The 23,968-nt window shown below is 41.9% G+C and overlaps 1 pseudogene; it reads left to right on the top strand.

Moving 5' to 3' along the window:
* Positions 1-22,241: 22,241 nt before the first annotated feature.
* The window catches only part of LOC148146301 (uncharacterized), a 39,801-nt pseudogene continuing 38,074 nt past the window's right edge, over positions 22,242-23,968 (top strand).

Here is a 23,968-nt window from a genome sequence, read left to right as displayed (position 1 = left end):
TGCTTGCTCTGTATTTCTGTATCTCCATCAAGTGCAGACGCCACGTTTTTCTCCCCTCGTGTGGTGACTCCATGTTTTTAAACTTTTTTTACAGTATTAGATTACATTACAGTGTGTAAACAGGCCCTTCGGCCCAACAAGTCCACACTGACCCGCCGAAGCGTAACCCACCCATACCCCTATATTTACCCCTTACCTAACACTACGGGCAATTTAGCATGGCCAATTCACCTGACCTGCACATCTTTGGACTGTGGGAGGAAACCGGAGCACCCGGAGGAAACCCACGCAGACACGGGGAGAACGTGCAAACTTCACACAGTCAGTCGCCTGAGGCGGGAATTGAACCCGGGTCTCTGGCGCTGTGAGGCAGCAGTGCCTCACTGTGCCACCGTGCCGCCCACGCAGTATGTTCAACTGCGGCCGTTCCCTCTGTTATTTTGCTTCCAATTCAAGGAAGACATGAAAATATGATTTGATCTCCTGCAGTGTGTCCATAATGTACAATTTAATTGAATCTTTATCCTCATCACACTCGCTCTTTCAAACAAACACTGAATGAGTCTGTGTCCATCCTGCAGGTCAAAAACTCCTTCATCTCTGACTATTGCAGGGAATTTTACAAATAAAATACTAGTGTCAGGGAAAATACAACTGTTGCATTGCAAGGTGCCAAACCCTAGTTCATCCTAAATTATTTACACGTGTTTAAATAAAACATGCAGAGTGGCAGAGCGTACGTCAAAGGTGATTTAAGATCTGTGTTCAAAATGCTATTTATGGCTCCCTCATAAAATACCTTAACTACATTACTCCGTAAAACTCCCAAAATAAGATTCTGGATTTTTAATTCTTCCTCTGTGAATAATATCTGGAGAACAAGAAGGAAATCAAACTTTGTTTTTGACATTCATAAATGATGATTGTGAAAATGTGGAAGATGGGGGCACTGGAATGATAAACAATGTTGTGGATGACACAAAGATCAGCTGGGTGGTTCACAGTGAGGAGGAAAGGGTTAGGTTAGAGGAGGATATAAACAGTCTATTCAGATGGCCAGACCAATGATCAATAAAATAAATGTGAGGTGATGCAAATCAGAACCATCAAGACAAGAGCTTACACAAACTATGAAGAGGGGCTAAATTCGCTCAGTATTTCTTTGCAACCGGAAAGTTTGAGGAGGTGTACAACGGCATAAAGGATAGGTACCAGATGAACAGACAGCAGCTGTTTACCGTAGTCCTAGGGTTAACAACAAAGAAACACAGCTATAAAGTGAAAGGCAGGGGATTGAGAGAGGATTTGTGGAATCTGATTCGAACAGAGAGGGTGGTATGTGTCTGGAATGCATTGTCTTCGAGGGTTGTTGAGGCGGGTAACATCTCAGATTGGATGTGACAGGCCACATTGAGAGGGGAGGAAATACGATTTTTGCAGGCTGTGTTCCTGTTCCGGAATATGTAGACATCATTTAGGTTTAGCTGATGACCGGAAAACAAGATTTAAAGAAAATTAACCAGCAGTAAATATCTCAATTGGAAGAGAATCCAAAAGCTTTCTATTGATATCAGTGGTATAATAAATATCCAAAGACGTGTACCCTGTGTATAAATAATGATCAGAAATTCAACTGGACTGGCCATGCTAAAACAGCATTGTAGATGTTGATAACTGAACTCCTAAAGCACCCAAAGTTTATGCATGATCTACATGGCACCAGGCAGGGAGTATAAAGGAAGACCCTCTGGTGCCTGGATGAATACAGCTGCAACAACTGTTATCGAGGAGAATGCAGGCGGCTAGTTAAAGACTGCATCCATCAGTAGACATAATACTCCATCGCTGCAACACTGCCCCATCAGCACTATGGATTGCCAACACCAACTGGATTGTCACTGCTCAAGGCAGATGTTGGTACCCAGATGAGAGTCAAGATTAGAGTGGTGCTGGAAAAGCACAGCCGATCAGGCAGCATCCGAGGAGTAGGAATGCCCTTTCCCGATGACAGGCTTTTGCCAGAAAAGTCGATGCTGCCTGACCTGCTGTGCTTTTCCAGCACCTCTCTAACCATGACCGGAACTTCTCAAGTGCAATTAATGCAGGTCTACCTCAGTTAAAATCCGACATGAATTAGTAAACAGAACTCGAAATTCTAGTAACTATTGATCAATGCACATATTTTTATTGATCTTTTCGCTGTCTCTGAAGCTGTGTGATTTATTTGCAGATACCATTTCATGTATAAATTAAGACCAACTGGCACCTCAGGTCAACGATAATACAGGATAGCAGCATTTTAGAAGCAGTTGATTCACCACTTCAAATGCCAGGGCAGAGCAGGCTATAATCTCGAGGTAAGTACGATTAACGTAATTTGCTGGCTTTTGGCTGGCATATACCTGTTGGGCTGAAGGGCTTGTTTCTATGCCGTACAGCTTTATGAACTTAAATTTTGAAAACAGAAGACGTACTCTCACTATTTCCATCGCTGTGAACATTATGTAGTGATTAATACAATTCCAAGGTTTCACAGCATTTTGATTAGAATCAATATCATTGTTCCTTCACTGTCACTTCTTCAGAATCCTGTGGCTCACTTTGTAACTTATATGTTAGTGTCCCTGCAACACGAGGATAACTGGGGTGCATCACCATATTCTGAATTGAAATTTGGCACAGGCAATAAATGCTGGTCTTGCTAGCATAATTCACCTGACAAGAACAACTGAAAAGAATCTGCAATATTAAAGACATCCATTCCACCCGATCTGATTTATAACGCAGTTTTAATGCGGCTTTTACTTTGACCAAAGCCTCTGAACATTCTGTAACACCATGAATCTTCCACGAGTGCGTTCCCAGTGTTGCTTTCCACTCACATTTGGACGTTATGCTCATTATTCAGAAAGGGAGAGACATGAGGGTCCTGGAGAATGCTTTCATCATTTGTCAGTGTCTAAAGGCAATAAAAACATAGAAAATAAGATCAGGAATAAGTGATTTGACAACTTGAACCAACTCCGCCATGCGATAAGGTCATGGATGATCTGGTTATAGTCTCAAACACACATTCATGCCACACCTTTTAACGTTGGTGCATCATTCTTAGTCAATAAACTGTCTGCCTGTGTCTTAAGAATATTTAATGCCTTACATTTCATCACACTATGGGAGGACAGGTCCACAAACGTGCCTTGGAGAGGATTAAAACATTCACCAACTTATTCACTGCGATATTCTCCAGTTTCCAGCAGTCTGGAGTCTGGAGTTTCTCGCACAAATTGAAAATTGTTTCAGCACTCAACTTAAATAGACTATTCAGGATATTATGGGTTTAAACCCGATCATGTATCATTTGCCTAAACTCCAACAGATCACGCCAGTCTGGGCACGATTTTCTCCTGAGATAAATGCTTCTCACAGGAATCAGTTGAGCAAATATTCTCTGGACGGCTTTTCCTGTCATTATGCCCTCAGCTCTCCCTATGTGGTCTCACATTTATCCAGTGATACTGTAGAAAATCTTCCTTCCTTCTAAACGTATTCTGTTTCAAAATGCTTAAAAATTTATATTGCCTCCTGAAAACATTACGTGCACGTAAAATTTATTTTGTAATCCAGCTTCCTGATTTCTCTGTGTTTCAGCTTTACAAATTTTCCATTGGAATAATACGCTGCTTTTCCATTCAAACCGCCAAACAATTCAAACACAGACGCATTTTCCTACTATGCCCCATATACCAAAATGTTATTCACTTGACCCACGTGGAGCTCTCTATAATGTTATGAAGCGAAAGTCAACATCCATCTGATAATTAAAAACAATACACCCAGCGAAGATCTCCTCGCCTTGTAATACGATAAACAAGCGTGACAGGTTATGGAATGCAAATCTTTTTTAACTCCAGTTTGTTATAAAGGAGTGGTTCAATGAAATGGAACCTTTTTAACCCACGCTGTAATTAACAAGTACCTACTCATCGAGCAGTGGAACCGTGGCTCCGTAGTTAGCACAGCTACATCACAAGACCGGGGACCCGGGTTCAATTCCAGCCTCGGGTGGCTGTCCGCGTGGAGTTAATATGTTCTCCGCGAGTTTTTGTGGGCTTCCTCTGGGTGCTCCGGCTTTCTCGAACAATCCAACGATGTGCAGGTTAGGTTGATTGCCATGTTAAATTGCCCATAGTATTCAGTGATGTGTTGGTTAGGTACATTAGAAGGGGTAAGTATAGGATTACAGGGTAGAGGAATGCACCTGGGTGGGTTACTCGTTGGAGTGTTGGTGTGGACTTGTTGGGCTGAAGGGCCTGTTTCAATACTGTAGGGAATCGTTGATTCTAAGTCGAACAGTGACCAAATTACTAAAAAAAAACTGCACAATCACTCCGTAACTAACGACCTATTCTGGAATAAAACATGATTCCCCGGTATGATGTTCCATTACTACAGGATTCCCGCATAAATCCGTTATTAATAAGAACAGTAAATTAAAACGTACTTTCTCAAAGTTCATACAGAATGGATCTTCTTGAACTTTATGTATCTTATTCCGTGGTCGTTCTCTGTCTGAAATGTTTTCTGGTGTGAAGAATATTTGCTCAGCATGCTGTGTAGCTTTATCGATGGATAGTGTTTTTTTTTAGATAAAGAATGGAGATTTCTTGTCAGAGCACAATATGTTTTCTCAGAAAATACTTAGATCTCACCTATTTTCAGATGGCAGTTGACTCTACCCCTCTGTCCAATTGTCCTGTCTGTTATGTATCCCTCCTTGATACCAGTAATTCTTATCACATGCTGGTTTCAGATTGTTAACACTAAAATGGATCCTAAGTCTCCAAGTGCCTTTTTAAAATTAATTGTCAGAATTTAAACTGTTGTCTGGGTAAAATTGCTGCTTGAAGCCTGATAACTGAATGGTTTTGATATATTCTGTTAACGTGGGCACCTGCAAATTGCTTACCCACAGACATTCATTCTTCTCTTTAATGCACCGAAAAGCACCTTACCTTTTCAAAGGTCGTCTCAGTGTTTCCTCTAATTTTACCAGTTTGCCACTTGATACCAATTTCATGACAATAGACTGACAGCCACTTCATACATTTCCATTCTTAGCTTTTTAATGTTTATATTCTTCCATAATACAGGCAAAATGTTTTTGCCAACAATATAGATTGAAGCCATATTCCAATGGAGTTGACAATGTTTTATTTTAACTCCGTGTCCGAACTGTCAATTTTCAGCAACGCTAACATGTTTAGCAGCCCCATCATCGACAGGCAGGAGGATGGAGGAATACAGCATATTAAGCAGCATGTGGAGGTGGAGAAGGGTGTAACCCCGAAACGTTGACTTCTCCAGCTCTTCATGTTGCCTGGTCTGTTGTGTTCTTCCAGCCTCCTGCCTATTTATTTTGAATTCCAGCATCTGCAGTTTTTTTGTCTCTTGCAGCCCCATCACCCAATTACCAGCCTGCAGCTGCAGAAAATAATCTTTAAATCTAAAACGAATGATCAACACTCTTTAATTCCGATCTAAACGGTCATTTTCCCTTTTGTACATCCGAAACGTCGACTTCTCCACCTCCCAATGCTTTGCCTTCTGTTAGACAGTCTATCCAAGCCAATACTCGACCCTTAACCCCCGGGAACTAACTTTATAGATCAGTCTTTTATGCAGCACTTTCTAAATGCCTTTTCAAAGTCTGGATAACATCCACTGGATCCCCATTATCCATCTTCCTTTTTGCATTCTCAATGTACTCCAGCAGATTTGTCCAACATGACCTGCTCTTCATGAAACTTCTGACATTGGTGACATGATCTTTTTTTTCCAAGTATTCAGTTATTTCCTTCTTTATGATTGACTTCAGCAACTGTCTAGTGCAGAGGTCAAACTCACTGGCATACATTGTTCTACCTTTTGCCTATCTCCTTTTTGAAAAAGGATGTTATATTAGTAAGGTTCCCATGAATTTGCACCTTTCTACCATCCAATTAATTTTTGAATATCATAACCAATACAGCCACGGTCTCTCTGCCATCTCCTTTAAATAGCCGAGGGACTTATCTGCTTTTAATCCGATTAGTTTACATGTTATCGTTTCCCTGACCATAGTAATCATAGAACATAGAACATAACAGTGCAGTACAGGCCCTTCGGCCCTCGATGTTGCGCCGAAATGTGGAACCAATCTGAAGCCAATCTATCCTACACAACTCCATTTGTATACATATGCTTATCCAATGACTACTTAAATGTCTTTAAAGTTGGCGAGTCTACCAACTCGGTTGCAGACTCGGCATTCCGCACCCCAACTACTGTCTGAGTAAAGAAACTGTCTCTTACATCTGTCCTATATCTATCACCCCCGAATTTAAAGCTATGTTCCCGCGTGTTGGTCGATACTATCCCAGGACAAAAGGCTCTCACTGTTGTAACGACAAGAGTTACACCCCTTTTGCTAATTTAAACCAGCAACACAGAAAGGATTTACACCGTGCTATAATCTGTTAAAATTCCAGAGGCAATGAACTATCCCAAAAGTTACTATTTAAAGTAAAAAATGAACAACTTTATTGTTAAAGTAAATCAGAGAATATGAACTAAAAATTATTTACAGCTCTTAAACCTATCTTTTATCGTGGCCTCTACAATACTGGTCTGACAAAAAATCCCAATAAAGATTTGTTTAAATATTCTTATTTCAAAACCAAGGCATCTATCGGTTCTTCTGTATACTCCTATATCCTTTTCTTTTTCTTAGGAATTCTTTTTCCCACATCTTTGTTTTTAAAGGTACCTGTCAGAAAGCAGATCTTTCTGCTGGTAGGCTGTACTTGTTGGTGGCTTACTGCTCTTTGCTGCTTTGGTGAATTGTACAAAATGTTTGATATTTATACCCCGAAAGATTGGATTGTTTCATTCGTTTTAATATTGTCAAAAAACTAAATATAAAATTGATTGACATTTAGTACCTTGAGACACAATTTAAACTGATTGGCTGAACTTAAATTTGTTTGTGTCTCATAGCAACCCTGTTACTGCTACCTGTGTTTACATTTTCCAGTACTCTTTGTCCTTGCTAAGCCCTTGCCATCCTTTCAACTCTCTGAAAGGTATCATGCACTTAAAATCTCATAACACTGTCCATCTTATCTAACCCTCTGATTATATTAACTGTTCCAATTAAGTCACCTCTCAACTTTCTTCTCTCAAAGGAAAACAGCCTCAACTCCCTCAGCCTTTTCTCAAGGCCTACCCTACATACTAGGCAACATCCTCGTAAATCTCTTCTGAACCCTTTCCAAACTCTCCACATCCTTCCTGTAATGCAGCGAACAGAACTATACGCAGTACTCCAAGGTGCAGCCACGCCACAATTTTATGCACCTGCATTATTATCGTGTGGTTCCAAAATTCAACACCCTACCAATAAAAGCTAACAGACAGTACGCCTTCTTATCAAACCTATTAACCTTAATGACTACTTTCAGGGATCTATGTACATGGATGCTGAGATCTCTATGCTCATCTACACTGACAATAATCTTACTATTAGTCCATTACTCTTTATTCCTGTTGCTCCTTCCAAGCTGAATCACCTCTCACCCCGGCTCTGCGGCTTATCTATGTCCCTTTGTAACAAGCAACATCCTTCAGCACTATCCGCAACTTCACTGACCTTAGCACCATCCGTAAATATATAAACACATCCTTCTATGCACTCATCTAGGTCATTTATAAAATTGACAACCAGTGGTAATCGTAGCATGATCCTCTGTAGCGACTATAGTTTTTGATGTAGTCTGTGAAAACAGAAAGCATTGGTTTTGTGCCTCGGTCATTTTTGAGTTTTTCATCCTGCACAGTGGCAGCATTTAGCTTTTCTGTGAACTTTCTTTCTATATACGGGTGGAAGCTTCTGGTATCAATGTTTAAGGTTCCATTCGCTTCCTATCATAATTTCTTTTAATGTTGTGTGTGGGAACCATTTGCCTGATATTTACTTTTTAATTTTTAAATTAATTCACAGGACGATGGCCAGCATTTATTGCCCATCCTCGATTGTGCAGAAGGCAGTTAGGAGTTAACTATGTTGCTGTGGATCTGGAGTTATGTGTAGGTCAGATCAGCTAAGGATGGCAGTTTTCTTCCCCAAAGGACATTAATGAAACCGGAGAGTTTCTCCTGATAATCAATTCATGTTCAACACCAGGCTCTAAATTCCAGATTTGAATTCAAATTCCACCATCTGCCATGACAGGATTCAAATCCAGCTCCACAGAACATTCTGTGGATCTCTCGATGAACCGTTCAGCAATAATGTACGAGGCTACTACGGTACCCAATCCACCAGAGCATGCCAAACTTGTGCAGTATACTTTACCCTTGTTTTTTTTTTGCCCTCATGATGTCATTGACTTCCTTCTCAAAACATGGATGATTTTTCGTCCGTTATGCAATCCCTCTTCTTTTCACGAATCTACTTTAATTGAGGGGTATATCGTATCTCCTTAAGTATTTGCGAAATTCCTTCGTCTGTCTTGCCTTTGACTGTTCCTCCACCCTCCCAGTCCACCCAGACCAACTTCTTCCTGAGGCCAGTATAATTATCATTGACCAATATTAGGGCTCTCATATGTGACTCTGTCCTCACTCTTTCAATATGAATTTGAAACTCTCGCATGTTGCGGACACTCCTTCCAAAAGGATCCTTAACTACAAGATTATTTTTTCTAGCATTCCTTGTTGCATAATATCTAATCTAAAGTAACCCATTCTCTGGCTGGTTCCATGACATGCTGCTCTCAGAAACAATCCTTCGTACACTTTATGAATTGTTCTTCGAGCCTACCCTTGCTACATTGATGAATTGGTTCAATAGGCACGAGCCCTCATAATTTCTGACTTCAGAAGTACTTTGGGGGGGACAGTGGCTGAAAATTACTCTTCCCGAGAGTTTTTTTCTTCTTGCTTTTTATTTGCACCTAGACTGATTTTCATATTGTTCCCTCGTGCCAATGATATATCATTAACCAATACGTCAATTACACCTCCTGTACCATCACGTCTATCCTTTTTGAATACCGAGTGCCCATGGACATTTCACTGTCCATTCCTGATCTTCCTGTAACCATGCTTCAGTAATCTCCACTAGATCATCTCCATTTGTCTCTATGTCGACTATAAGCTAAACAATCGTGTTCTAAATACTGTGTGTTTTAGGCACAAGGTTTTTAAATACATTTTATGGATTTGTCTTTCCCCTTTAATATTTTCTTGTCCACTCGCTTCCTGATCTCACACACCTTCCTTCCTCACATCCCTCACAATTTCTATCTTTATTTGCTAATCTCTGATATAATCTCATTTATTGCAACCTCCAACTCACATTTTGGACTGATTTGATTCCTTCTTTCAGCACGGTCATTAGACTGACCGTGCCTGATGTCCTGTTCACCTCGAGGAGAGAAGGAGAAGTGAAGCGAGGGCTGCCGGGAATGGTGAGTTTTCCCGCATTAAAAGGTAATTACCTCGGGGGTCGGGCATCCATTTTGCCAGAGCGGCGAGGAGAGGAGAGGTGAGCAAGGGATGCCGGGAACGGAGAGTTTTCCCGCATTAAAAGGGACTTACCTCGGGAGTCCGGATTCCATTTGCCGAGAGGTGCGACGGAGGAGCGAAGGACTTGTGGGAAGTCATATACTTGTGTGGTCGCATTACCCGAAACATTACTCTGGAGTATCTCCCACCCATCCTCCTCCTCTAATCAAAATAAAAGAACCTGTGCGCCAGATTGGTAAGGTAACGAGATTTTTTATTCGTTATTTTTTTCAGCAATCTCTTTGGGAATTTAGAATAGTGGGGATGGAAGTTAGGGCAGTTGAATGTTCCTCCGGCAGAATGTGTGAGGTAAGAGTCACCACTAGTGTCCCTGTTGACTACATCTGCAGAAAGTGCACCCAACTCCAGCTCCTCGAAAATCGCATAAGGGCACTGGAACTGGAGCTGGTGCTGGATGAACTTCGGATCATTCGGGAGGCAGAGGGGGTTATTGAGAGGAGTTACAGGGAGGTAGTCACTCTTAAGGTACAAGAAAAAGGCAAATGGGTCACAGTCAGGGGACGGAAAGGGAACCGGCATGCAGTGGAGGCATTACTGTGGCCATTCTCTCAACAATAAGTAGACTGTTTTGGATAATGTTGGGGGGGACGACTTACCAGGGGAAAGCAATGCAGAACAGGGCTCTGGCACAGTCTATCCGTGCTGCTCAGAAGGGAAAGGGGAAGAGGAGCAGAGCTGTAGTCATTGGGGACTCCATAGTTAGGGGGAGAGGTAGGAGGTTCTGTGGGGACGAGAGAGACTCATGGTTGGTGTGTTGCCTGCCAGGTGCCACGGTTCACGATGTCTCGCATTGTGTTTTTGGGATCCTTAAGGGGGAGGGGGCGCAGCCACAAGTCGTGGTCCACATAGGGACCAATGACATAGATAGGAAAAGAGATGGGGATTTAAGGCAGAAATTCAAGGAGCGAGGATGGACACTTAGAGCTTGGATGAACACTTAGAGCTTGGATGAACAGAGTTGTTGTCTCTGGTTTGCTGCCCGTGTCACGTGCTAGTGATGCAAGGAATAAGTAGAGAGAGTCGAACACGTGGCTACAGGGATGGTGCAGGAGGGAGGGTGATGTATTCTTAGATAACTGGGGCTTTTTCTGAGGTAGGTGGGACCTCTACAAGCAGGATGGTCTTCATCTGAACCAGAGGGGTACCAATATCCTGGGGGGGGGGGGGGGGGGGCGAGTTCGCTAAGCCTATTTGGGTGGGTTTAAACTAATCCAGCAGGGGGATGAAACCAAAATTGTAGTTCGAGGTCCAAAATCAATTTTCAGGGTCGCAGATGGCACCAGCAAGCGAAACGTTGGTTTAAAGTGTGTCTACTTCAACGTCAGGGGCATCTGGAATAAGGTGGGTGAACTTGCAGCATGGGTTGGTACATGGGACAGGAATAGTTGTTGCAGTTTCCAGGATTTAGACGTTTCACTAAGAACAGAGAAGATGGTAAAAGAGGGGGAGGTGTGACATTGTTGGTCAAGGACAGTATTACAGTTGCGGAAAGGAAGTTCAGAGACTCATCAACTGAGGTAGTATGGGCTGAAGATAGAAACCAGAAAGGACAGGTCATCCTGTTGGGAGTTTCCTTCAGGCCTCCGAATAGTTCCACAGATGTAGAGGAAAGGATAGCAAAGATGATTCTCGATGGGAGTGAGAGAGACAGGGTAGTTGTCATGGGGGACTTCAACTTTCCAAATATTGACTGGAACAGTATACTACGAGTACTATAGATGGGTCAGTTTTTGTCTAGTGTGTGCAGGAGGGTTTCCTGACACAGATGTAGACAGGCCAAGAAGGGGCGAAGCCCCATTAGATTTGGTACTGGGTAATGAGCCCGGCCAGTTGTTAGACTTAGAAGTAGCGATCACAGTTCTGTTATGTTTACTTTAGTGATAGAAAGGGTTGGGTGTTTACCACTGGGCAAGAGTTACAGCTGGGGGAAAGGCAATTACGATGCGATTAGGCAAGACTTAGGAAGCATAGGATGGGGAAGGAAACTGGAGGGGATAGGCACATTAGAAATGTGGACCTTATTCAAGGAAATGTTACTGTGTGTCCTAGATGAGAATGTACTTGTCAGGAAGGGAGGAAGCTGTAGAGCGCGGGATCCTTCTTTTGCGAAGGAAATGGAATCTCTGGTCAAGAGGAAGAAGAAGGCTTATGTTAGGATGAGATGTGAAGGTTTAGTTAGGGCGCTTGAGCGTTGCAAGGTAGCAAGGAAAGACCTAAAGAGAGAGCTCAGAAGAGCCAGGAGAAGACATGAGAATTTGTTGGTGGATAGGATCAGGGTAAAACTTAAAGCTTTCTATAGGTATTTAAGGAATAAAAGAATGACGAGAGGAAGATTAGGGCTAATCAAGAATCGTAGTGGGAAGTTGTATGTGAAGTCAGAGGAGATGGGGAAGCACCAAATGAGTACTCTTCAACAGTTTCACTCTATAAAACGACAATGCTGTCGAGGATATTACTGAGATACAGGCTACAAGACTAAGTGTTATTGAGGTTCACAAGGAAGAGGTATTAGAAATCCTGCAGAGTGTGAAAATAGATAAGTCCCCTGGGCCGGATGGGGTTTATCCCCGGATCCTCTGGGAAGCCAGAGAGGAGATTGCTGAGCCTTGGCATTGATCTTTAAACCATCATTGTCTACAGGAATAATGCCAGAAGACTGGAGGATAGCAAATGTGGTTCCCCTGTTCAACAAGAAGAGTAGAGACAATCCTGGTAATTATAGACCAGGGAGCCTTACTTCATTGTTGGTAAAGTGTTGGAAAATGTTATAAAAGATAGGATTTATAATCATCTGGAAAATAATAATTTGATTAGTGATAGTCGGCACAGTTTGTGAAGGGCAGGTCGTGCCTCACAAACTTTATTGAGTTCTTTGCGTAGGTGACCAATACAGGTAGATGAGAGTAAACCGGTTGATGTGGTGTATATGGATTTCAGCAAGGCGTTCGATAAGGCTCCCCACAGTCGGCTATTGTCCAAAATGCGGAGGAATGGGATTGTGGGAGATATAGCAGTTTGGATCAGTATTTGGCTTGCTGAAAGAAGACAGAGGGTGGTGGTTGATGATGAATGTTCATCCTGGAGTCCATAAACCAGTGATGTATCGCAAGGGTCAGTGTTGGGCCCATTGCTATTCGTCATTTTTATAAACAACCTGGATGAGGGCATAAAAGAGTGGGTTAGTAAATTTGCAGATGCCGCAAAGGTCGGTGGAGTTGTGGATAGTGACGAAGGATGCTGAAGGTTACAGAGAGACAGATAAGCTGCAGAGCTTGGCTGAGAGGTGGCAAATGGAGTTTAATGCAGACAAGTGTGAGTTGATGATTTGGAGATGCCGGTGTTGGACTGGGGTGTACAAAGTTAAAAATCACACAACACTAGGTTATAGTCCAACAGGTTTAATTGGAAGCACACTAGCTTTCGGAGCGACGCTCCTTTATCATGTGATAGTGGAGGGCTCAATCGTAACACAGAATTTATAGCAAAAATTTGCAGTGATGTAACTGAAATTATACATTGAAAAATTGATTGTCTGTTAAGCCTTTCATCTGTTAGAATATAGTGATAGTTTCACTTCTTTCATGTGTAAATCACAAAACGTTTTTTTTAAAGTTGCATTCTCGGGTTAGCTGTTAACAATGGTGATAGTTAGACAATATGTTGAAGGTGTTAGCCCCCTGTGTTCTCTGTCTATGACCTGATGTTTAGATTGATTCTAATCTAAAAAGTGAGATAACAGAGTTTTGCATAAATTCAGAGGAGTTGGGTGCAGAGGAGGTTTACTCGGATGTTGCCTGGTATGGAGGGAAGGTCTTACGAGGAAAGGCTGAGGGACTTGAAGCTGTTTTCGTTGGAGAGAAGAAGGTTGAAGAAGGTTGAAAGGTGACTTATTAGAGACATATAAGATAATCAGAGGCTTAGATAGGGTGGACAGGGAGGGTATTTTTCCAAGAATGTTGACGGCGAGCACGAGGGGGAATAGCTTTAAATTGAGGGGTGATAGATATATGATAGATGTCAGAGGTAGTTTCTTTACGCAGAGTGCAGTAAGGATATAGAATGCTTTGTCTGTAACGGTAGTAGATTCGCCAACTTGAAGTACATTTTAGTCGTCAATGGACATGCATATAAACGTATATGGAATAGTATAGGTTAGATGGACTTCGGATTGGCATGACAGTTCGGCGCAACATCGAGGGCTGAAGGACCTGTACCGCGCTGTAATTTGCGACGTTCTTTGTTCTTTGTTCATCTCTACCGAGTGCTCAGATTCAGACTTGCTGTTTTGGTTCCTAGCCTCCGGGTTTATCTGTTTAAATCCAGCCAATTTGCACTAGCAAACGTCCCCAAAAGGATGTTGGTGCTCCTCCAATGCAGATGAAATCTGTCCAAATTTTTAAAAGCTCCCACAGATCCTAGAAGAGATTCCAATTATCCAAAAATCTGAAACTCTCACCCCTGCACTTGCTCTTTAACCACGTGTAAAGCTATAATACCTTTCTAATCCTTACCTCTTTTTCCATGGGGCACTGAGTCGAATTCAGACATTCCAGAGAATTGTGGTCTCTCACACACACTCACACACACACACCCCTCATTACTTTGTAGTAAGCTTAAAAGTATTCAGAATGATAACTGGAATGAAGGATTTAGTTAAAGGTACGATGCGAGAAATTAGGCTTTCTCTTATTTGAGCAGAACAGGCAGATATGTGAAGTTATTGCAATGCTCAAAATTATGAAAAAATCAGTGTTCAATAAGAATATTCAGTTTCTGTTAGGTGGCATTATACCGTGTGGGAGTCCCAGTTCAAGACTGTCAGCACAAGAACTCGGAGTGAGAGAAGGAAAAAGTTCTTTATTGAGAGAGTTTGTAGGATTTAGAATGCCCTACCTGATAGGGTTGTGGATGAAGATTCAAAATGGAACAAGACATATATTTGTAAGTTCCGAATTTTCAGTGTTACAGAGATAGAGGTGGGAAATGGGGGGATCTTGGGAGCTGGTGCATACACAATGGCCTCTTTCTGTACATTAAGGTTATGTACTCTATCATGTACAGATGCAAGTCAAAGCCAGTATCTGATCATTTCCAGTTGTAAATGTTGGCAAATATCTGATCATATTTGCTGCAGCATAACCATTTAAAATGAAGGTATTGCAAGGTCAGCTTGATGATGAAGTCCAATTAGTACACAGCACATGAATATTTTAAATCTTGTATCCCAATTACTAAAATAAATATTTCATTTGCTTTGACACAAAGCTCTGAAAACGTCTGACAGTTCACTCACACAGATATATGTTCATCGTTCTTTTTTACATTTTACATTAAATAGCATTCATACTAAAAGTTATAAGGTTTCAAATCATTGTTCACTTCAATTTAATAACGCAAATAATTAATTTAAATTAATATTCACTGTGTATGTTCAATTATTGTCATTTCTTAATTGTTGGTAAATAGCTGAATCTCGTATATTTCAGTGAAAAATTAAGCTAATTGATATTTGAACACATAAGAATGTTATTTCAATATGGTTGTTCAATCATTTTCTCATTCTTAATATATAAGGCATTCAGAGACCAACCACTTACCAAATGTTGGAGCGGCAATGTATTCATTTGAATACTGACAATGAGTATGTAATTGTGATTGCCGCGGTAATCAGATAACATGTTCTTTGTTCCATATAAAACATAATGTAAATTATTTAATTTTGTATGATAAAATGTTGACAGGAGTTTATATTTTAGATCCATCAATATGAAATCAACCTAATTGTTTTCAGAGATGATGCAATTATTGTTTGATTGAATGGTCATACTTCGCATCTCATTTTTGCCCAATTCACGAAACGTAGCAAATGTCTGATTTTTTTTAGATCAGTGAACTCATCACCTTGCAATCATGTCCTACGTTGAAAATAGATTTCAAAAGATCTAAAATCAGGCACAGTGTTACTGAACCAAACAGATGCCTGTGGCACTCAGTGCGACACTGGTCTACTCTTAAATGTGCCCAGAGAGCTTCCACCTAGGTTTTGGCAGTCATTCAAAAATTATTTCACAACTAATTACTTGGACTTCACCTAGGGCAGTGGGGAGACTTGCCAACAAGCTTTCACTGGTCTTTGTGTCTGTACAAATGCTATCAAAATTAGATATCAATGAAAGGCTAGCAACCATGACTTACAAATTCATCTTTAGTCAGAGCCTGGCCCAGAGAGCAGATGTGTGGACTTGGAGTGTCAGAATCACATTGTACAAGTTACATATAGTGATCACATCTGGCCTTCCTCCCAGACCTCATACATCTGTACCCTGGACGAGACACTGGGTGAAGACACCAACAAGTTGACAATCTATTGCAGTGCCTTGAGTCTCATAAAGAAACCTCTAAAACCTTATCCAATAATTGTCTCCTTCACATTCAACCAGTATCAAAATAAAATTGTACATTTCTGTAGATGCTCGGAGATTAATGCATGGATCACATGGTAGAATGTATCTGAAGAAAACAGCAGCAAATGGCAAACCGAGAATCACGTTAATAACTGAATTTGGCGGATTCTGTCTGGGGTAGGTGAGAAGACACATTGTGTACTGGCACTCAGGTGACTGTAACAATGCACACCATAACTGGAAGTTTTAGCCTAACGCCCCTCCCCAGCTTCCTGATCCCACAAACATCACTCCCTCACGCATTAAACAATTGATGAGAATCCACAATTGACTGAAATGTGAAATATAGAATTGTGCAGCACAGTACAAAACGTTCGGCCCTTGACGTCCTGCCAAACATTCATACTATTGCACGTTCGGACTAACCCTTCATTATACTATCATCCATGTGCCTACCCAATAGTCGCTTACATATCCTGAATATAGCTGAGTTTATTACAATTGCCAGCAGTGCATTCTACCCATCCAGCAGTTTCTTTGTAAAGAACATATCTCTGATAACTCCCCTAAACTTCATCCAATTACTTTAAACTTATACCCCCTCGCGGTAGACATTTCCGCCCTGGGAAAACGTCTCTGGCTATGCACTCTCCACGCTTCTCATCATCTTCTCCACCTCTATAAAGCCAACTCTCATCCTTCTTTGCACCAATGAGAAAAGCCCTATTTCCCTCATGTCTTCTTACGAAATCCCATCCAGTCCAAATCTCCTCAGCATCCTCACCAAAGCTTCCACATCTTTCCTCTAATGAGGCAGTCAGAACGGAACATAATATTCTAAATGTGATATCATCAGGGCTCCATAGCCATGCAGCACAACCTCGCTGATCGACAACTCAATCCCCTTGATAATGAAAACATCATAGGCATTCTTAACAACCTTATCAACCTGGGTGGCAACTTTGAGGGAGCTATGACATGGAAAACAAGATCCCTCGTTCTTCCAAAATTTAAGAATACTGCCTTTAACCGTGTATTCTGCACTCATAGTCGACTTTCCAAAATGCATTGTTTCACACTTTTCCAAGTTGAACTCCAAATGCCACTTAGCAGCTCAGTTCTGCATCCTGTCAATGTCCCGCTGCAAACTACAACAATAATCCACACTATCCACAATTCCACCAACTTTTGTTACATCAACAAACTTACTGACCTTTCCCTCCACTTGCTCATCCAAGTCATTTATAAATATCACATACAGTAGAGGTCCCAGACCCGATCCCAGTGAAACACCGAGATCCAGACTGAATACTTCCCATCTACCACCACCTCTGTCTTCTATGGGCCAGTCAATTCTGTATCCAGACAGACAGGTCTCTCTGTATCCAAGCGCCTTATTTTATGAATTTCCCTTGGGGAAGCTTATCAAATGTTTTGTTAAAATCCATAGACACCACATCGACTGCTCTATCTTCTTCAATGTGCTTTATCCGATCCTCAAAGAATTCAATAAAGTCTGTGAGGCATGACCTGCCCTTCCTAATGCCACCCTATTTCTAATCAATCTATGATTTTCCAAGTAATCATAAATTCTATTTCTCAGAATCCTCTCCAATAGTTTTCCCAATACAAATGCAAGAATGACTGTTCTGTAATTCTCAATATTATCCCTATTCCCTTTCCTGAACAGGGAGTAACATTTGACCTCCTCCGATCATCTGGCACTACTCCAATGGAGAGTGAAGACGCAAAGATAATCTTTAAATGCGCTGAAATCTCTTCCCTCTCTTCATGTTGTAACCTAGGTAGTTTCTAATCTGGCCCAGAGGATTTATCTATCCTTTTGTTTGGACTTCAATCAATCTGTACTCAACTACAACTTGTCTACCCCCGTCCACCCAACTTATTTCCTGCTTTCCAATTCAGAGCTATATACTGTGCTGCCTTCCTGAACACATATGGTTCACAACATCCTGTTAATCATGGAATGGAAAACATTTGAATGCACCAATGTATTCCGGGTGAAGCGTTAATGCCCAAAGCTTTGACTGTCCTGCTCCTTAGATGCTGCCTGACTGACTGTGCTTTCCAGCGCCACACTTTTCGACTCTGATTGCCATCACCTGCAGCCCTCACTTTCTCCATTACTGAGTGCTGTTCCCTCTGCACATTGAGCAGGGAATTAATCAGCAGAAACTCATTGAATGTGGAACTGACTGTTGTATTCTGGAAAGTTGAATTTGATGAATACATGCATTAAGCCCGAAATTAAAATTCAACAAATCTTTATTCAGTCCCACAGTTACAGTTTTGGTTCATGAATGGGCAGCTTGATCACAAACAGTGAATGACTGAAAAACACCCAGGTACAGAGTACTCCAGATAATATGTTTCAGGGTGGATGTTTTTTACCTTAATTCTGGAAATCTTATTGGACAGGCAGATGTGATCAGGGAACGAGGTGACACATGGAAGTGAGGCAATTTTGACATCATCAAGATGCGTTTGAGGGAGGTCAGGGCTGACAACTGAAATGTCCTACGGTACAAGTACCATATGCAGCACAGGAGGGCGTAAAAGGGGAGGTGGTGTTGCCTTATTAATTATGGAGTCAGTTACTCAGGAAGGAGGGGCGAAATCTTTGAAGGATCTTCTAATGCGGCTTTGAGGTTACAGCGTAGGATCAAATGAGGTTAGAGCTTAGGATCAAATGATGGCATAAACACTGCTGAGGATATATTATAGATCTTCAAATAAAATAAAGACAGGGGCTAATATATAACCAATTTACTGAGGTGTGTAGAAAGAAATAGTAGGATTATTACAATGAGGCATTACAATTCAAAACATTCATTAGGGCAGTAATAACTTCTTTTAAAAACGGGACAGATACATTGGAATTTATTCCAGAGTGCTGCTTATATCAACATGTAGCAGATACAACAATGGGCGCTGCAGTGCTGGGCCACAATGTAGGGAGCGAAGCTAGTTAGGTGTTGCAGGCAGGATTCGGAAAACATTGTAGGACGAATGACCGTGACAGCATACATTTTAAGTTTGGTAAAGAAAACACAAAAAAAGGTCTGAAATATAGAAGCTTTCTGGATTAAGGAGAGAGATTTTATCAAACAAAATGACAAAATCTGGCCAAAGTGCAGTTGCTTCTGAGTGAAACTGTAGCAGAACAGCGTGGGGTTGGGGGGGGGGGGGGGATTTGGGGTTGATCAAAATGGAATTGATAGAAGAGTGCCAGACCAATATGTGACGCCGAAGGAGACGAGACTTAGGATCACAAGCCCACAGTACCTTGCATGTCGACAAAAATTCAGAACAGAATTGCAAAGGCAGGAGAAGCTTAGAGGAGGTACAAAGTGAGCTGATCAGTTGAGATACAAAAGAATATAAAAAATGTAGGGCTAAACTTAAAAGGCCAGGAGAAGAGCAGAAGGGGAGTTGGGGTGATAAAAACATTAGCAGGTAAGATCAGCAAGAAGCCAAAGATATTATATTGGTTAAAAACAGGGAGAGGATAACAAATGAAAAAATGAGGGGTGTTAGGGGTCAAGGAGATAGCCTGTGCACAGAGCTAGAGTATATGTTGAACATGTACTTCATATCGGTCTTCAGCTTGCATAAAAAGTTCCTGAATTCAGGGAGAGTAACCGTATGACCCTTGAATGAATTGATACAGAAGCTGAGGATGAATTGGAAGTTGATGCAGGAAAAAGAGTAGTCACATCCCCAGATCCGGATGAGCTGTATCTTCGGCTGACATGGATGAAGAAGAAGGAGATTACAGGCTCTTAAACCTTTATCTTAGTTTTCCCTCTGGCCACAGAGGAGGTGTGATCGGACAGGATAACATTTAATGTCGGTAGAACTTTCAAATAGAGTACTAGAAATGAGCCATGGGATTAAAGCCCACCAAGTCTCACATCAGTGAGAGGGAAACAATTGTAGAAAATTCTGAAGGCTGTTGAGTCGAGATTATTAAATATCTTCAAGGCTGAGACAGTCTGACTTTTATTCCAGGATTTCAGGGAAATTGCAGGAAAGTGGAATGAGGTATTAACAGAATAAATTGAATGGAAAAACAGACTCCGTGAGCAGATAGGCATACTATTGCTCCTGAGTCTAATAGTATTCTTTTTCCAAAACCCGGTATTCACTGGAAAAGCAAACTCTCTTGCTCGGGAGTGAGATAGTTTGGTGGCAAGACCATTGGCACTGGGATGCAGTGGGAAAGGGTAAAGGCAAACAGAGTCTTAGAGATAGGAGAGTCGATTTTTAGAGGGTTAATTCGGAGAATTCTGTGCCCTCAAACAGGAATCCAAGATTGTGTGTGACCTCCCAGGTGACAAGGTCTAAGATATCTCCGAGTGGCTGCAGAACGCTCTCAAGGGGAAGAGGGAGAAGCCAGAAGTCATCGTGCACGTTGGTACAAATGCCAGAGGTAGATATAAGAATGAGGTACGACAGAGAGATTACAGAGAGATAGGAAAAAAATAAAAACCAGGTCCTTGATGGAGGTAATCTCCTGATTATTTCCAGTGTCATGAGCTAGTGAGGATATGGCAGATAAACATGTGACTCAAGAAATGATACGGTGGGAGGTATTCAGATTGTTAGATCATTGGGATCTTTTCTGTGATAGAGTTGACCTGTTCAAGAGGACAGATGGCACTTACACTTGAGAGATGACCAATATATTGGCGGACAGTTTTGTTCGTGCTACAAGGAAGGGTTTGAATTAGATTGTTAGGGGGTAGTATCCTCAACAGCAGGGAGGCAACTTTGAAGCTGGAAGGAGATACAGTAATGAGAAATAGTAAGTTGAAGAGACAGGTCAGTCTGGATGATGATACACAGCTATGAAAGACTTTATGGATTAAATTGCATTTATTTAAATAGAAAAGGGCTGATAGGTAAGTAATGAACTCTGGGAATGAAGAGTAAGTGGGACTGGGATAGTATAGCTATTACAGAAACAAACCTGCGGGATGGATAGGACTGGCAGCTTAATTTACCAAGTTACAGGTGCTTTAGGCGGCACTGATGTGGAAGGAAGGGAGGAGTGTTGCACTTCTGATTAAGGGGAGAATCAAAGCAGTAATAAGAGATAAAAGAACTGAAGGATCATCCAGCGAGGCTTTGTTGGTGGAGCTAAGAAATACGAAGACATTGTGACGTTGTTGGGTTTGTATGATAGGCCCCCAAACAGTCAATGGGAATTCGATGAACAAATATGCAGCGAGACTGGGGAAACTTCCAAGTCCAGAAAGGTTGTCAGAATAGTTGATTTTAATTTTTATACCATAGACTGGGACTGTCAGAGCATTAAGTTATTTTATGGGGCGGTCTCTGTTAAGTGCATCAGGGACGTTTCCTCAAGCAGTATATAGAGGGTCCTAAACTGGAGCTAAGAAATACGAAGACATTGTGACGTTGTTGGGTTTGTATGATAGGCCCCCAAACAGTCAATGGGAATTCGATGAACAAATATGCAGCGAGACTGGGGAAACTTCCAAGTCCAGAAAGGTTGTCAGAATAGTTGATTTTAATTTTTATACCATAGACTGGGACTGTCAGAGCATTAAGTTATTTTATGGGGCGGTCTCTGTTAAGTGCATCAGGGACGTTTCCTCAAGCAGTATATAGAGGGTCCTAAACTGGACCACAGGTTCAAGTTCTAAATTGGGGCGAGGTAAAGTATGATGGAATTAGACAGGAGCTTGCAGGGGTTGATTGGCGTAGATTATTTGCAGGCAAAGGGACTTCTGCAAAATTGGAAGACTTTAAAAGAGACGCAGCTACAGTTCAAGATCTATATGTTCCTGTGAAGATGAATGGAATGTTGACAGCAATGGTGAGCCCTGGATGACAAGAGGTATTGAGGCTTTGACGAAAAAAGGAGGGGGCATGGCTCAAGTACAGGCTGCTGGGATCAAGGGAATGCCTGGAGGTGGATAGGGGATACAGGAGTTTACAGAAGAAGGAAATCAGGAGGGCTAACAATGAACTGGAAAGATCCTTGTCCGAGAAGATCAGGGTGAATCCAAAGAGGTACTTTCCGTTTATTAAAGGAAAACACAATAACAAGAGAGAATAGGATCCCCGAATCACCAAAGTGAACATATATGTGTCGAACCATAATAGATGGGCTAAGTCGTCAATGAATATTTCTCCTCCACCTTTAGCTTGGAGAAAGACATGACTACTTGGAAACTTGGGGAAGTTAGTGTTGCTATCTTCGGGACAATCCAAACCACAGTAGAGGAAGTCTTGGACGTACTACAATGTTTGAAGTTGGATAAATCTCATGGTGCTTACCAGATATATCCAAGAACCGTGCAAGGTGCTTCAGAAGCATTTGCGGTTGCCCTGGCTGATATTTTTGATCATCATTCACAACATGTGAGGTCCCAGGAACTGCAGGATAACAAATGTACACTTTTTCAAGAAGGACTGAAAAGCGAAGCCTGGGAACGAAAGACCAGTAAGTCTAACATCTGTGGTAGGTACGTTACCTGAGAAGGTTCACAGAGATAAGATGTACATGCATTTGGAAAATAGTGATTTATTAGGAATAATAAGTATGGCTTTGTGAGTGGGAGTTCATGCCTTACGAAATTGATAAAGTTCTTTGATGACGTGAGCAGGAAGATAGACTAGGGCGGGCTTGTAGACATCGAAACGTGTGGTGTTAGAAAAGCATAGCAGGTCAGGCAGCATTCGCAGTGTAGAAGAATCGACGTTTCGGGCATAAAAGCTTCATCAGAAGTGTCCAAGACATCGATACTCCTGCTTCTCGGATGCTGCCTTCCCTTCCGTGCTTTTCCAGCGCCAGACGTTTCGCCTCTGATCTACAGTATCTGCAGTGCTCACTTTCTCCAAAGGGTGATAGATTTGGTCGATATGGATTTCCATTATACCAGAACAAGATGAGGCTTTTCAGCCCCTGGAACCTGATATAGAGTCAGAGGAGGCGGCCAATCAGCGCCTCGAGCCTTTAAAACTGTTGCCAGAATAGATCATGCAACACCAGTATCCTGTTATGCAGCAACACGAACAGTATATTCAGCTACTTGTTGTCGCTGAGATGGAAGAGGCTACAAAGTGACTGGACTATGGAGTACACTGAAATAACACGAGTCTGTTTACGCCCTCAAGCCTGGCCTTCCGTTCAGGAAGGTCGGGGCTGATGTGCTCTCGGCTGCAATTTCTCTTTCATGCCCAATTCTTTGTAGCTCTCGACTCTCTGATGGGTCAAAATCCATTGATACCCACTCCCACACCCTCCCTCCCAAATCATTTCAGGGATGGCATTTTTGCAAGAGATAGGGTGGGATAGGGTGGAATAGGTAATTACACCTCTTCCCACCCTATCTCTTGCATTACACCTCTTCCCACCCTATCTCTTGCATTACACCTCTTCCTACCCTATCTCTTGCAAAAATGCCATCCCGTATTCCAAATTCCTCCACCTCCGCCGTATCTGCTCCCAGGAGGACCAATTCCACCATAGAACACAACAGATGGCCTCCTTCTTTAGAGACCGTAATTTCCCTTCCCACGTGGTTAAGGAGGCCCTCCAACGCATCTCGACCACATCCCGCACCTCCGCCCTCAGACCCCACCCTCCTCTAGCTTAACTCTCCACACTTCAGGCTCGCTGCCTTTATTCCTGATGAAGGGCTTTTGTCCGAAACGTCGATTTTGAAGCTCCTCGGATGCTGCCTGAACTGCTGTGCTCTTCCAGCACCACTGAACCAGAAATCTGGTTTCCCGCACCTGCAGTCATTGTTTTTACCTCTTTTATTCCCACGTTATCTGTCACTTCTTTGATTAGTTAGGATGTGAAGATTGATCTTTGATCTGACTGGATCTCTATTGGTAGTCCATATCTAGTAAAACATTTAATAATTTTCTGCAACTCC

Source organism: Chiloscyllium plagiosum, unplaced genomic scaffold (genome assembly GCF_037043375.1).
Source record: "Chiloscyllium plagiosum isolate Xiang-an unplaced genomic scaffold, Cpla_swu_hap1 HiC_scaffold_21, whole genome shotgun sequence".
NCBI lineage: Eukaryota > Metazoa > Chordata > Chondrichthyes > Orectolobiformes > Hemiscylliidae > Chiloscyllium > Chiloscyllium plagiosum.
This window is presented reverse-complemented; position numbering and strand designations above follow the sequence as displayed.